The sequence below is a fragment of the Phyllobates terribilis genome, unplaced genomic scaffold (genome assembly GCF_046119375.1).
Source record: "Phyllobates terribilis strain yellow unplaced genomic scaffold, ASM4611937v1 Scaffold_12__6_contigs__length_324123572, whole genome shotgun sequence".
Lineage (NCBI taxonomy): Eukaryota > Metazoa > Chordata > Amphibia > Anura > Dendrobatidae > Phyllobates > Phyllobates terribilis.
The window spans coordinates 173,367,649-173,379,718 of NW_027362772.1; the positions used below are offsets into that span (position 1 = coordinate 173,367,649).

General features: G+C 41.7%; 4 non-coding genes across 4 annotated transcripts; all 4 read right to left on the reverse strand.

Moving 5' to 3' along the window:
* Positions 1-3,936: 3,936 nt before the first annotated feature.
* On the reverse strand, positions 3,937-4,009 carry TRNAF-GAA (transfer RNA phenylalanine (anticodon GAA)). The gene has a single exon. It is a non-coding gene; the product is annotated as a tRNA-Phe (tRNA).
* A 935-nt stretch (positions 4,010-4,944) lies between these two features.
* On the reverse strand, positions 4,945-5,027 carry TRNAL-CAG (transfer RNA leucine (anticodon CAG)). Its single transcript has one exon. It is a non-coding gene; the product is annotated as a tRNA-Leu (tRNA).
* Positions 5,028-6,211: 1,184 nt separating this feature from the next.
* Positions 6,212-6,284, reverse strand: TRNAF-GAA (transfer RNA phenylalanine (anticodon GAA)). The gene has a single exon. It is a non-coding gene; the product is annotated as a tRNA-Phe (tRNA).
* Positions 6,285-7,221: 937 nt separating this feature from the next.
* TRNAL-CAG (transfer RNA leucine (anticodon CAG)) lies at positions 7,222-7,304 on the reverse strand. The gene has a single exon. It is a non-coding gene; the product is annotated as a tRNA-Leu (tRNA).
* Positions 7,305-12,070: the final 4,766 nt, after the last annotated feature.

Consider the following 12,070-nt stretch of genomic DNA (forward strand, 5'->3'; position numbering starts at 1 on the left):
GAGTTTAACTGACAAACAAACAAATTCTTCCCTTATCACTCCTAAACACTTTTTGCATAATAATTTGGAACGCGGTGTACATGTGCTTTTCCACAAAACACCAGTGGTTCACGTAGTGAATCTTACAGTTCTAACTTGCCAACCGTGGTCTGTATGGAATTGTTCAATAAAGGGCCCAAAATTAAGATAACATAGATGGGAGAGGTCTCTATGAATAGGAATTCCTAAGTATTTGATACCCTGTGAGGGCCAGGCAAAGGGAAAGTTGGACTGGATGGAATCCTATATGGATTTGGGGAGGGAGACATCGAGGGCCTCAGACTTCGCTGCATTGATTTTAAAATTTTACCATGTAACAAAGTGATCTATTTCAGCCATAACAGCAGGGATGGATATATGTGATTGAGTGATGTATACTAGGACATCATCAGCAAATAGAGAGCACTTGAACTCGGTGCCTCCCACCTCAATCCACCTAATATTGGGGTTATGGCGAATTGATGAGAGCAGGTGCTCCGTCACTAGGATGTAAAAGAGAGGGGACAGAGGACATCCCTGCCTTTTCTTATTGGTGATTGTGAAAGGTGATGAAAATGTTCTGACGCACCCCCTGGGCCTTGGGACACCCGGAGCCGGACCCTTTTTGGTGGATGCTGGTGGTTGTAGTCTTCGTGGCGGCGACCCGGTTCCGTGGCTCAGGGCGGTCAAACCAGTGGCGGAACTATTTATGTGGTTTTGATGTTTAAATGTCCGACTACGCCACCCGTGGATTGCGGTCAGAGTGAACCGCCGCTACAGGGCAGACCGCTGAGGCTGGTGTTGTGGGTGCAGCAGAGCGTAGCATAACTCCCCACGGGAGGAGTATAGCCTCAGGACAGTGTATGCGGAGGATGGGGGTGATGGTGCAGGGCAGCAGCAGTAACGACACGGAGTCAGTGATGCAGTCCAGGGCCTTTACTCACAGTTCTTATTATCCAGACCACGTCTGCAGGTAACGGCTGCCCACGTCGTACTGTGCTCACCAGGTGAGGGGCTCAGACAACTCCCAGATAACTTTGGAGCACTTCACAGGACCCCCTTTGTGTGTCCTTTGTCTGGCCTTTCTTACCAACACTTCTGTCCGGCTGCCTCGGGCCTCCTCTTGGTAAACTTGGCGCCAGTTTCCCTGACCCTCTGTGATGCCTTCCTAGCGGGTGTAGCGAGGGGCTGCGCCACATAAAATGTCAGAGCCTCCGGTTTCTAGCTGAGGGTCGTTTCCTGCCTCCACTAGTTCGGGGACCGGTCTCCCCTTTGGCCTGACCCCTCCACGCAGGTGGATTCGGGCGTGCGGTGGCGACTCGCCCGTCCGCACCCCTGGGATCCCTTCATTCCTCTTTCCTGGAGCCTTCTCCGCTCCTCTTCCTTCCTTCTCCCTCTTCCAGGCCTGGGCCTCTGTTACTAGGCCCGCCTCCGGAGCAGAGCTCATGCAGAGCCCCTGCTCCCTGCCACTTCTGCTCAGACTTCTCTGCACTGAACTAAGATGGTGCCCACCTTTTATACTCCCTTCTCAATGCACCCAGGAACTGCTTCCTCCCTGCTCCTGCACTACAGGGTTCCCCTTCCTCAGTGTTCCCTCCCCCCACTCCAGCCAGGGACTGGGACTGTCGTGCCCATCTCAGGGGCATATTGGTCGCCCTGCCCCACGGCAATGTGGTGTAATGCATGCAGTTGTCGGGTCCTGATCCACACTCCATCCTTACCTGAGAGTGAGATATCACACCTCTGGGTGAGGTGCAATACGTCTGTAGCAACCGAGCCCTCAGGGTGTTACAGTTCCATTTATCTTCAGCCTAGGTGACGTATTGCGATACAGGGCCGTGATTTTGGCTATAAAAGGGTCCCCTAGACCCCTACCCCAAGCTTTTTAAGAGAATCATATATGGCGTGCCAGGAGACTCTATGGAATGCTTTCTCAGCATCCAACGAGAGTATCTAATTACAAATTTTTAACTGCATCTAGCCCAGGAAATACTTTGTGCCTAGTAGCAGTGTCTGCTAGTCAGCGGATTATCCCGGCTGTTAAGCAAGCTACACCAACTGTAGTTTAGACACTTAATTTTTTCAAAGGAAATGCTTCGGGACCATGGGATACTTAGTGAAGAGCATCAGGAGGCAGCCCAAGGCATAGGGGCTGGGACTGTTAGTAGGATGCCTTGCGGTGGACAGCCGAGCTCGATCCTTATAAAAGCTTTTTAACTGCAGCAGCTTTAGTGGACGCTACTGGAGCTGGAATTACCGCGGCTGCTGGCATGAGACTTGCCCTCCAATAGATCCTTGTAAATGGATTTAAAGTGTATTCATTCAAATTAGAGAGACAATTTAAATTAAAAAGCTTAGAGCTGCCTCCACCACAGGGGGGCTCGCTCGACCCACCAGCGGACAGGCACCAGTATTGGGAGAGGGGGGCTGGCCGTCAGGGTTCACCGCGGCTCTGGCACAAACCCGGCGACACGGAGGTGGCACGGGCAGGAGCGGACTGGCCGTGTCGGCTTCTCACTTTTTGGATTTTAGAAGGGCATGACATGCCTATATCTGTGTCTCCCCCTCCTTTTACTCCTCCACCTCTTTTCTTTTCGCATGACTATATGTACTTGTCACTTTTCCATGTGTTAGTTATGTCTTCTGAGCAGTTTGTCAGCTTTTGGACACCTTTGAAGGTGTTTTCTATGTGTTTCTATGTGTTTTTGTTTGCCTGCCATTGGTTTTAACGGTGTTCGAAGGTGTTTCAACGAACAGTTCGACGAACAGTTCGGCGAACACACGGGTGTTTGACGAACCGAACCGAACTCGAACACTACGGGGGTGGTTCAACACTATTGATTTGCAACCTATTAGTTACAGCCAATTTTGAGCTTCATGACCAAGCACCGTTTTTTAAATCTGACATGTATCAATTTATGTGGCAATAACACTGGAATGCTTAACATATCCCCGTGATTCTGATAGTGTTATTTTGTAACACATTGTACATTATATTAATGGTAAATTTAGGTCAATATATATTTAGTTTTTCTTGTGAAAATATCTAAAGTTGCACAATTTCATTGAAATGCGGTGATGCCCCATATGTCTTCAGAAACTACTGTTTGGTCACACAGCAGGGCTTTGAAAGTAAGAGCGCTATTTGGGTTTTGGGAATGCAGATTTTGCAAGAATATTTTGAGGGTGACATTTGCGGAGTTCCAAAAGTACCAAAACAGCAGAAACCCCTCCAAAGTGATCCCATTTTATAAATTACTCCACACAATGAATTCATCAACGCCAGCAATTACTATTATTGTCCAACAGGTGTTTTCACTCTGCAACATCCAGAATTGCAAATAAGCCAGTTTAGTGCCCAGCTTGCGCTTATGGAGACAAGCACCCCATACATTTTAAGTGGGCTCTCCTCGCTAGAGAAATGCCAAATCTGTGGATTCTTTGTCTTACCATTAACGTGGAAACCCCTATTTTTAGAATGAAAGATGACGGTCCTGAGTTGGGGCTTGTGTTTTTTGCCTTCCTGGCTTTTTCCCCAAACAGCTTTGTTCCTGGCATATTTTTGAAGCATATTTGTCTCAGTAATGCCACAGCGATTCATAGTCAAACATAAATGGCTGAAATCATTCAGCTAGTGTCTGATACATGCTGCCCGTATTAGCTATCAGGTTTCCTTTAAATCCTCATACAGCTAAGTCAAACTAAAATAAAACAAAGTGATGACGTCCAGAATGAAGGAAAAATTACAAAAAATATTATTTTCCTCAAAAGTTAAAAGTGTTCCGTTCTCAAGTTTCTATCATTTTATTTCCTGTAGATAGTTATAATGATTAGGATTTTTACATTCTCTGTAAACAGTCAGTCCATATGCTTTGTTTATTTTCTGCTTAAAATTTAATGGGTGAAGAAAAAAACTTTTGCCGAAACCTGGGATTGAAACAGGGACCTTTAGATCTTCAGTCTAACGCTCTGCAAACTGAGCTATTTCGGCAGGACACACTTAGATTAAGGAATGTTCAACACACTGTAGATGTCACAACTGGATGTATTTATTTTTACTTTGACTTGCTTTTGCAAGATTATCTATATTTGAAAGTCCCGCTATTTTGCGTACATATTTAAGAACTTACATTAATTCTTTGTGAATGAATAGAAAAAACAGCAATTCTGCATTTTTTTTACATTTTCAAATTTACTCAATTCACCAGGGTAATTCTGACTGTGTCTCTGTAGGACAGGTGATGATTGAGCATAAAACACAATTTGTAAGCATAATGTTGCATCAAGCTTTATTTTTTTCTTAGGTGCAAACAATTGGAGTGAAGAAAGGAGATGCAAATTTAGAGAAAATATTCTACTGATTGTTAATGTTGAAACTGAAAACATTTGTCCCAAAATGTGGTGAAACTTTGATGTCAGTATCACATGCGCATTTCAAACTTGTTAAACTATGTTCATCTGCTCTTTTAGCTTTTGTTTATTAAGTATATATATAGTCTATTGATGCCTTGAGGTAAAAAAATCTGAAATTAGACTTACTGGTAATTTGGTTTCTAGGAATCTTCCACGACAGCACCTTAGTAGGTTCACTCTCTGCCCTAATAGGGACAGAGAACACATAGAGATGAAATAGTCCCTCCCATTTTCCTATCCACAGTATTTTTCCGATGCAAAAGCAACAACTAACATATGCACAAAGAAACTATTTGATGTTCCCAGAAGTCTTTTGTGAAAGCACAAATTCAGGACATTTAAGATTTGCCTCAAGGACCCCAAGGAATACTGCCAAAGTGCCAACGTTGAGAATTGGTTTTGCTAAGCCCCATCACTTTTAGTTTTCGATTTGAGATTGCCACCAATAGAACGGACCCCCAACTAATCAGTAACAGGAGTGAAGCTGTACAACTTCTTGAAAGAAAATCCTAATGTCAGAAGTGGGATTCGAACCCACACCTCCAGGAGAGACTGCGACCTGAACGCAGCGCCTTAGACCGCTCGGCCATCCTGACTTCTTCTGGCTTTTGTAATTTAACTCTTTCTAAGCTAAGCAGTAGAAAGATGAGCATTACTTGTGATGAAAGGAAATATGCCATGATTTCTTTTATTTTAATATTGATTTGTAACCTATTAGTTACAGCCAATTTTGAGCTTCATGACCAAGCACCGTTTTTTAAATCTGACATGTATCAATTTATGTGGCAATAACACTGGAATGCTTAACATATCCCCGTGATTCTGATAGTGTTATTTTGTAACACATTGTACTTTATATTAATGGTAAATTTAGGTCAATATATATTTAGATTTTCTTGTGAAAATATCTAAAGTTGCACAATTTCATTGAAATGCGGTGATGCCCCATATGTCTTCAGAAACTACTGTTTGGTCACACAGCAGGGCTTTGAAAGTAAGAGCGCTATTTGGGTTTTGGGAATGCAGATTTTGCAAGAATATTTTGAGGGTGACATTTGCGGAGTTCCAAAAGTACCAAAACAGCAGAAACCCCTCCAAAGTGATCCCATTTTATAAATTACTCCTCACAATGAATTCATCAACACCGGCAATTACTATTATTGTCCAACAGGTGTTTTCACTCTGCAACATCCAGAATTGCAAATAAGCCAGTTTAGTGCCCAGCTTGCGCTTATGGAGACAAGCACCCCATACATTTTAAGTGGGCTCTCCTCGCTAGAGAAATGCCAAATCTGTGGATTCTTTGTCTTACCATTAACGTGGAAACCCCTATTTTTAGAATGAAAGATGACGGTCCTGAGTTGGGGCTTGTGTTTTTTGCCTTCCTGGCTTTTTCCCCAAACAGCTTTGTTCCTGGCATATTTTTTAAGCATATTTGTCTCAGTAATGCCACAGCGATTCATAGTCAAACATAAATGGCTGAAATCATTCAGCTAGTGTCTGACACATGCTGCCCGTATTAGCTATCAGGTTTCCTTTAAATCCTCATACAGCTAAGTCAAACTAAAATAAAACAAAGTGATGACGTCCAGAATGAAGGAAAAATTACAAAAAATATTATTTTCCTCAAAAGTTAAAAGTGTTCAGTTCTCAAGTTTCTATCATTTTATTTCCTGTAGATAGTTATAATGATTAGGATTTTTACATTCTCTGTAAACAGTCAGTCCATATGCTTTGTTTATTTTCTGCTTAAAATTTAATGGGTGAAGAAAAAAACTTTTGCCGAAACCTGGGATTGAAACAGGGACCTTTAGATCTTCAGTCTAACGCTCTCCCAACTGAGCTATTTCGGCATGACACACTTAGATTCAGGAATGTTCAACACACTGTAGATGTCACAAATGGATGTATTTATTTTTACTTTGACTTGTTTTTGCAAGATTATCTATATTTGAAAGTCCCGCTATTTTGCGTACATATTTAAGAACTTACATTAATTCTTTGTGAATGAATAGAAAAAACAGCAATTCTGCATTTTTTTTACATTTTCAAATTTACTCAATTCACCAGGGTAATTCTGACTGTGTCTCTGTAGGACAGGTGATGATTGAGCATAAAACACAATTTGTAAGCATAATGTTGCATCAAGCTTTATTTTTTTCTTAGGTGCAAACAATTGGAGTGAAGAAAGGAGATGCAAATTTAGAGAAAATATTCTACTGATTGTTAATGTTGAAAGTGAAAACATTTGTCCCAAAATGTGGTGAAACTTTGATGTCAGTATCACATGCGCATTTCAGACTTGTTAAACTATGTTCATCTGCTCTTTTAGCTTTTGTTTATTAAGTATATATATATAGTCTATTGATGCCTTGAGGTAAAAAAATCTGAAATTAGACTTACTGGTAATTCCGTTTCTAGGAATCTTCCACGACAGCACCTTAGGAGGTTCACTCTCTGCCCTAATAGGGACAGAGAACACATAGAGATGAAATAGTCCCTCTCATTTTCCTATCCACAGTATTTTTCCGATGCCAAAGCAACAACTAACATATGCACAAAGAAACTATTTGATGTTCCCAGAAGTCTTTTGTGAAAGCACAAATTCAGGACATTTAAGATTTGCCTCAAGGACCCCAAGGAATACTGCCAAAGTGCCAACGTTGAGAATTGGTTTTGCTAAGCCCCATCACTTTTAGTTTTCGATTTGAGATTGCCACCAATAGAGCGGACCCCCAACTAATCAGTAACAGGAGTGAAGCTGTACAATTTCTTGAAAGAAAATTCTAATGTCAGAAATGGGATTCGAACCCACGCCTCCAGGAGGGACTGCGACCTGAACGCAGTGCCTTAGACCGCTCGGCCATCCTGACTTCTTCTTGCTTTTGTAATTTAACTCTTTCTAAGCTAAGCAGTAGAAAGATGAGCATTACTTGTGATGAAAGGAAATATGCCATGATTTCTTTTATTTTAATATTGATTTGTAACCTATTAGTTACAGCCAATTTTGAGCTTCATGACCAAGCACCGTTTTTTAAATCTGACATGTATCAATTTATGTGGCAATAACACTGGAATGCTTAACATATCCCCGTGATTCTGATAGTGTTATTTTGTAAGACATTGTACTTTATATTAATGGTAAATTTAGGTCAATATATATTTAGTTTTTCTTGTGAAAATATCTAAAGTTGCACAATTTCATTGAAATGCGGTGATGCCCCATATGTCTTCAGAAACTACTGTTTGGTCACACAGCAGGGCTTTGAAAGTAAGAGCGCTATTTGGGTTTTGGGAATGCAGATTTTGCAAGAATATTTTGAGGGTGACATTTGCGGAGTTCCAAAAGTACTAAAACAGCAGAAACCCCTCCAAAGTGATCCCATTTTATAAATTACTCCTCACAATGAATTCATCAACGCCAGCAATTACTATTATTGTCCAACAGGTGTTTTCACTCTGCAACTAGAGATGAGCGTTGTTCTACTCGAACTGTTCGCCAATCTCAAATTCGAGCTGTTTTGGGCGGTGTTCGAGCCGTTCGGCGAACACGAACGATTTGAGAAAAATTTGGCTGTTCGAGGTTATGTTCGATAACTGTTCGTGCACCAAAATCATAACTGGATTTTTTCTCAGTAATGATGAAAATTAATGTTAATACGCAGTTTGAGTGTACAGCGGGGTGGGGGGAGGGGCAGGGGATGGATCTCTGCAGGAACAATGAAGATCTCCATTTTTTTTTCTCTTTCCCGCATTTGCAGTGGGGAGGTGCAATCTGTCAGCCTATCAGCAGCGCACACACGGAGCGAAGTGCTTTTTTTCACACAAGCAAGGGCATGTGTCATTGGCAGTGTATGTCACATGTCCTTGCCCTATAAGACCAAGCCATTTTCCCCGTCGCCACCATTTTCTCACTGCTGCAGCTGCGTGTTAGACGGCACCGCTGTTGCTGTGTGCGCTATACCTTGTTAATTTCAAGCCAATTTTCGCACAAATCTACAGATAGCTTGGGAGTAGGGAATAGTTGTGATTGCAGTCCTTTTAAGGACTAGGTTACAGCATTTCCTACGACTTTTATCAGGCAGGTCTGTGCTCTTAAATAGATAGATTGTGGGAGTAAAGACTAATTGTAATTGGAGTCCTTTTCAGGACTAGGTTACATCAGTTCCTATCAGTTTTTGCCAGGCAGGTCTGTGCCAGTGCTGTGCAAGTTTTTTTCACAGTATGTGGCTGAATCTAGCAAAGCCAATCCTTTTTGGCCTATTGCAGAGTGTGTTAGTCAGTGGAGTAGCCTATCTGTGTTGCAAGATATACCACCTGTGTATAGAATACCAATTTTTTTACTGCACCTAGTGAAGTAAAATCTTTTAGGCATAGCATCATTCTATTAGTCCATCTATACTGACCTCCATCAGGTTGCAAATTGAATATAATTTTTTTCTGCATCTAGCTCTGAAAAAATATTGGGCTTCTAGTTCTGTGTGGGACTTGTTCTATTAATCCATCTATACAGACCTCCATCAGGTTGCAAACTGATTATATTTTTTTCTGCATCTACCTCTGAAAAAATATTGGGCTTCTAGCTGTGTGTGGGACTTGTTCTATTAATCCATCTATACAGACCTCCATCAGGTTGCAAACTGAATATATTTTTTTCTGCATCTACCTCTGAAAAAATATTGGGCTTCTAGCTGTGTGTGGGACTTGTTCTATTAATCCATCTATACAGACCTCCATCATGTTGCAAACTGAATATATTTTTTTCTGCATCTACCTCTGAAAAAATATTGGGCTTCTAGCTGTGTGTGGGACTTGTTGTATTAGTCCATCTATACTGACCTCCATCAGGTTGCAAACTGAATATATTGTTTTTCTGCATCTACCTCTGAAAAAATATTGGGCTTCTAGCTGTGTGTGGGACTTGTTCTATTAATCCATCTATACAGACCTCCATCAGGTTGCAAACTGAATATATTTTTTTCTGCATCTAAATCTGGAAAAATATTGGGCTTCTAGCTGTGTGTGGGACTTGTTCTATTAATCCATCTATACAGACCTCCATCAGGTTGCAAACTGAATAAATTTTTTTCTGCATCTACCTCTGAAAAAATATTGGGCTTCTAGCTGTGTGTGGGACTTGTTGTATTAGTCCATCTATACTGACCTCCATCAGGTTGCAAACTGAATATATTTTTTTCTGCATCTACCTCTGAAAAAATATTGGGCTTCTAGCTGTGTGTGGGACTTGTTCTATTGATCCATCTATACAGACCTCCATCAGGTTGCAAACTGAATATATTTTTGTCTGCATCTTGCTCTAAAAATATATTTTGCCTTCTATCTGTGTGTGGGACTTGTTCTATTATTCCATCTCTACTGACCTCCATCAGGTTGCAACAGAATATAATTTTTTTCTGCATCTACCTCTGAAAAAATATTTGGCCTTCTAGCTGTGTGTGGGACTTGTTCTATTAGTCCATCTATACTGACCTCCATCAGGTTGCAAATTGAATATAATTTTTTTCTGCATCTAGCTCTGAAAAAATGTTTGGCCTTCTAGCAGTGTGTGGGACTTGTTCTATTAGTCCATCTATACTGACCTCCATCAGGTTGCAAATTCAAAATAATTTTTTGTCTGCATCTACCTCTGAAAAAATATTTGGCCTTCTAGCAGTGTGTGGGACTTGTTCTATTAGTCCATCTATACTGACCTCCATCAGGTTGCAAACTGAATAAAATTTTTTTCTGCATCTACCTCTGAAAAAATATTTGGGCTTCTAGCTGTGTGTGGGACTTGTTCTATTAGTCCATATATACTGACCTCCATAAGGTTGCAAACTGAATATAATTTTTTTCTGCATCTAGCACTGAAAAAATATTTGGCCTTCTAGCAGTGTGTTGGACTTGTTCTATTAGTCATCTATACTGACCTCCATCAGGTTGCAAATTCAAAATAATTTTTTGGCTGCATCTACCTCTGAAAAAATATTTGGCCTTCTAGCAGTGTGTGGGACTTGTTCTATTAGTCCATCTATACTGACCTCCATCAGGTTGCAAACTGAATATAATTTTTTTCTGCATCTAACTCTGAAAAAATATTTGGCCTTCTAGCAGTGTGTGGGTCTCATTGTATTAGGCCATCTATACCAAGCTCCACCAGCTTTTCAATTAATAATAATTTTTCGCTGCATCTAGCCCTGAAAATAATTTTTCTTCCCAATAGTGGTAGCAATAGAAATATGGGGCGCGCTCCTGGCTTACAAAAATATACGCTTCATAACAAAAAACACCAGCTTAGCGCACTGCATTAATAAGATGGCATCATCGTCTCTCCCAGTGCTAGGCCTACTACCCAGGCTAGCATTCCTGTGCCTAAAACACAATGTATGGGTCCGCGCTAGCCACTATGCTGAGGGGTCTAAAGCTGCTGCTAACACTTTATAACAATTCAATTGGCAGATTTTCACAGAGCTCTTCCACAATGCCCACCCATCGGGACAACAGTTGCCCACCTTCCCTATGGGATCTAGTGGCGAATAGTTGATGCCATTAATCAGAGCGTCAGTTGCCCCGTCGACGTGGCAAGCATACGGTAAGGCATGGGAAGAGTGGACACGACTAGTAGCAGGCAGACGGGTTGACCAATGTGAACAAGCCAGATCACAAGTCACCATAGAATTTCTCCACCAGCTAATGATGAGGGGCATATCAGGGGCGTCAGCGCAGCGGTGTCTGACCGGAGTAGCATTTCACTTCCAACTACTGAATTGGGGAGATGTGACAAAGATTCATCATCAGACAATCCATAAAAGGGTGGAAAAGGGGTCAGCCAAGTCAGGAGTGTAGACGTCCCGTCCCGTGTCACTAAAACTGATTTCTCACATCATATCCCTAACACCATTAACATGACACTCACAATTTGAAGCAACACTACTGTCTACTGCATTTGTGATCGCCTTCTTCGGGGCGCTATGCATAAGCGAATTAGTCCCTCAATCCAAAATTAGCACCAGTGGAGGCTTATTACACCAGGACGTAGTCATAGGCAATAATGCAATACGTCTACGCATACACAAATCGAAAATGGTTCCAGCGGGCAGGGGCACTTGGGTACTTCTACAACCCACAAACGGTACACTGAGTCGGGTAACAATAGTAAAACCATATCTAACCATCATATCACAAAGTAATTTGTTCCTATCACACATTGATGGGACGCCATTATCAAGATACCAGTTCCAAGCTATATTTAATAAATGCATAACATCGGCAGGGAACCACCCCAAAGATTACGGGACACACTCATTCCGCATAGGCGCGGCCACAGAAGCAGCAAGAGCAGGACTGTCAGAAACGGAAGTTCAGAGGATAGAGAGATGGTGATCCACGTGTTTGGCAAGATACATAAGACCGGACTTGTTATCCTAACGTTATTTGTTTCTTTTACAGGTGACGCTAAGCCAACAGTGTGGGTGATAGGCCACTCGTATATATATTGGGCAGATTAAAGGGCGAAAGTCCGCCCAGGCGGGAGGAAATTAGAGTTTCATAACACATATTTCAACTGGAGAGGTATTAGAGGCCTGCTATGGCCACAGGTACTAAAATCAAGGTAGGGAGAGAGGCAAGATGTCTGGTC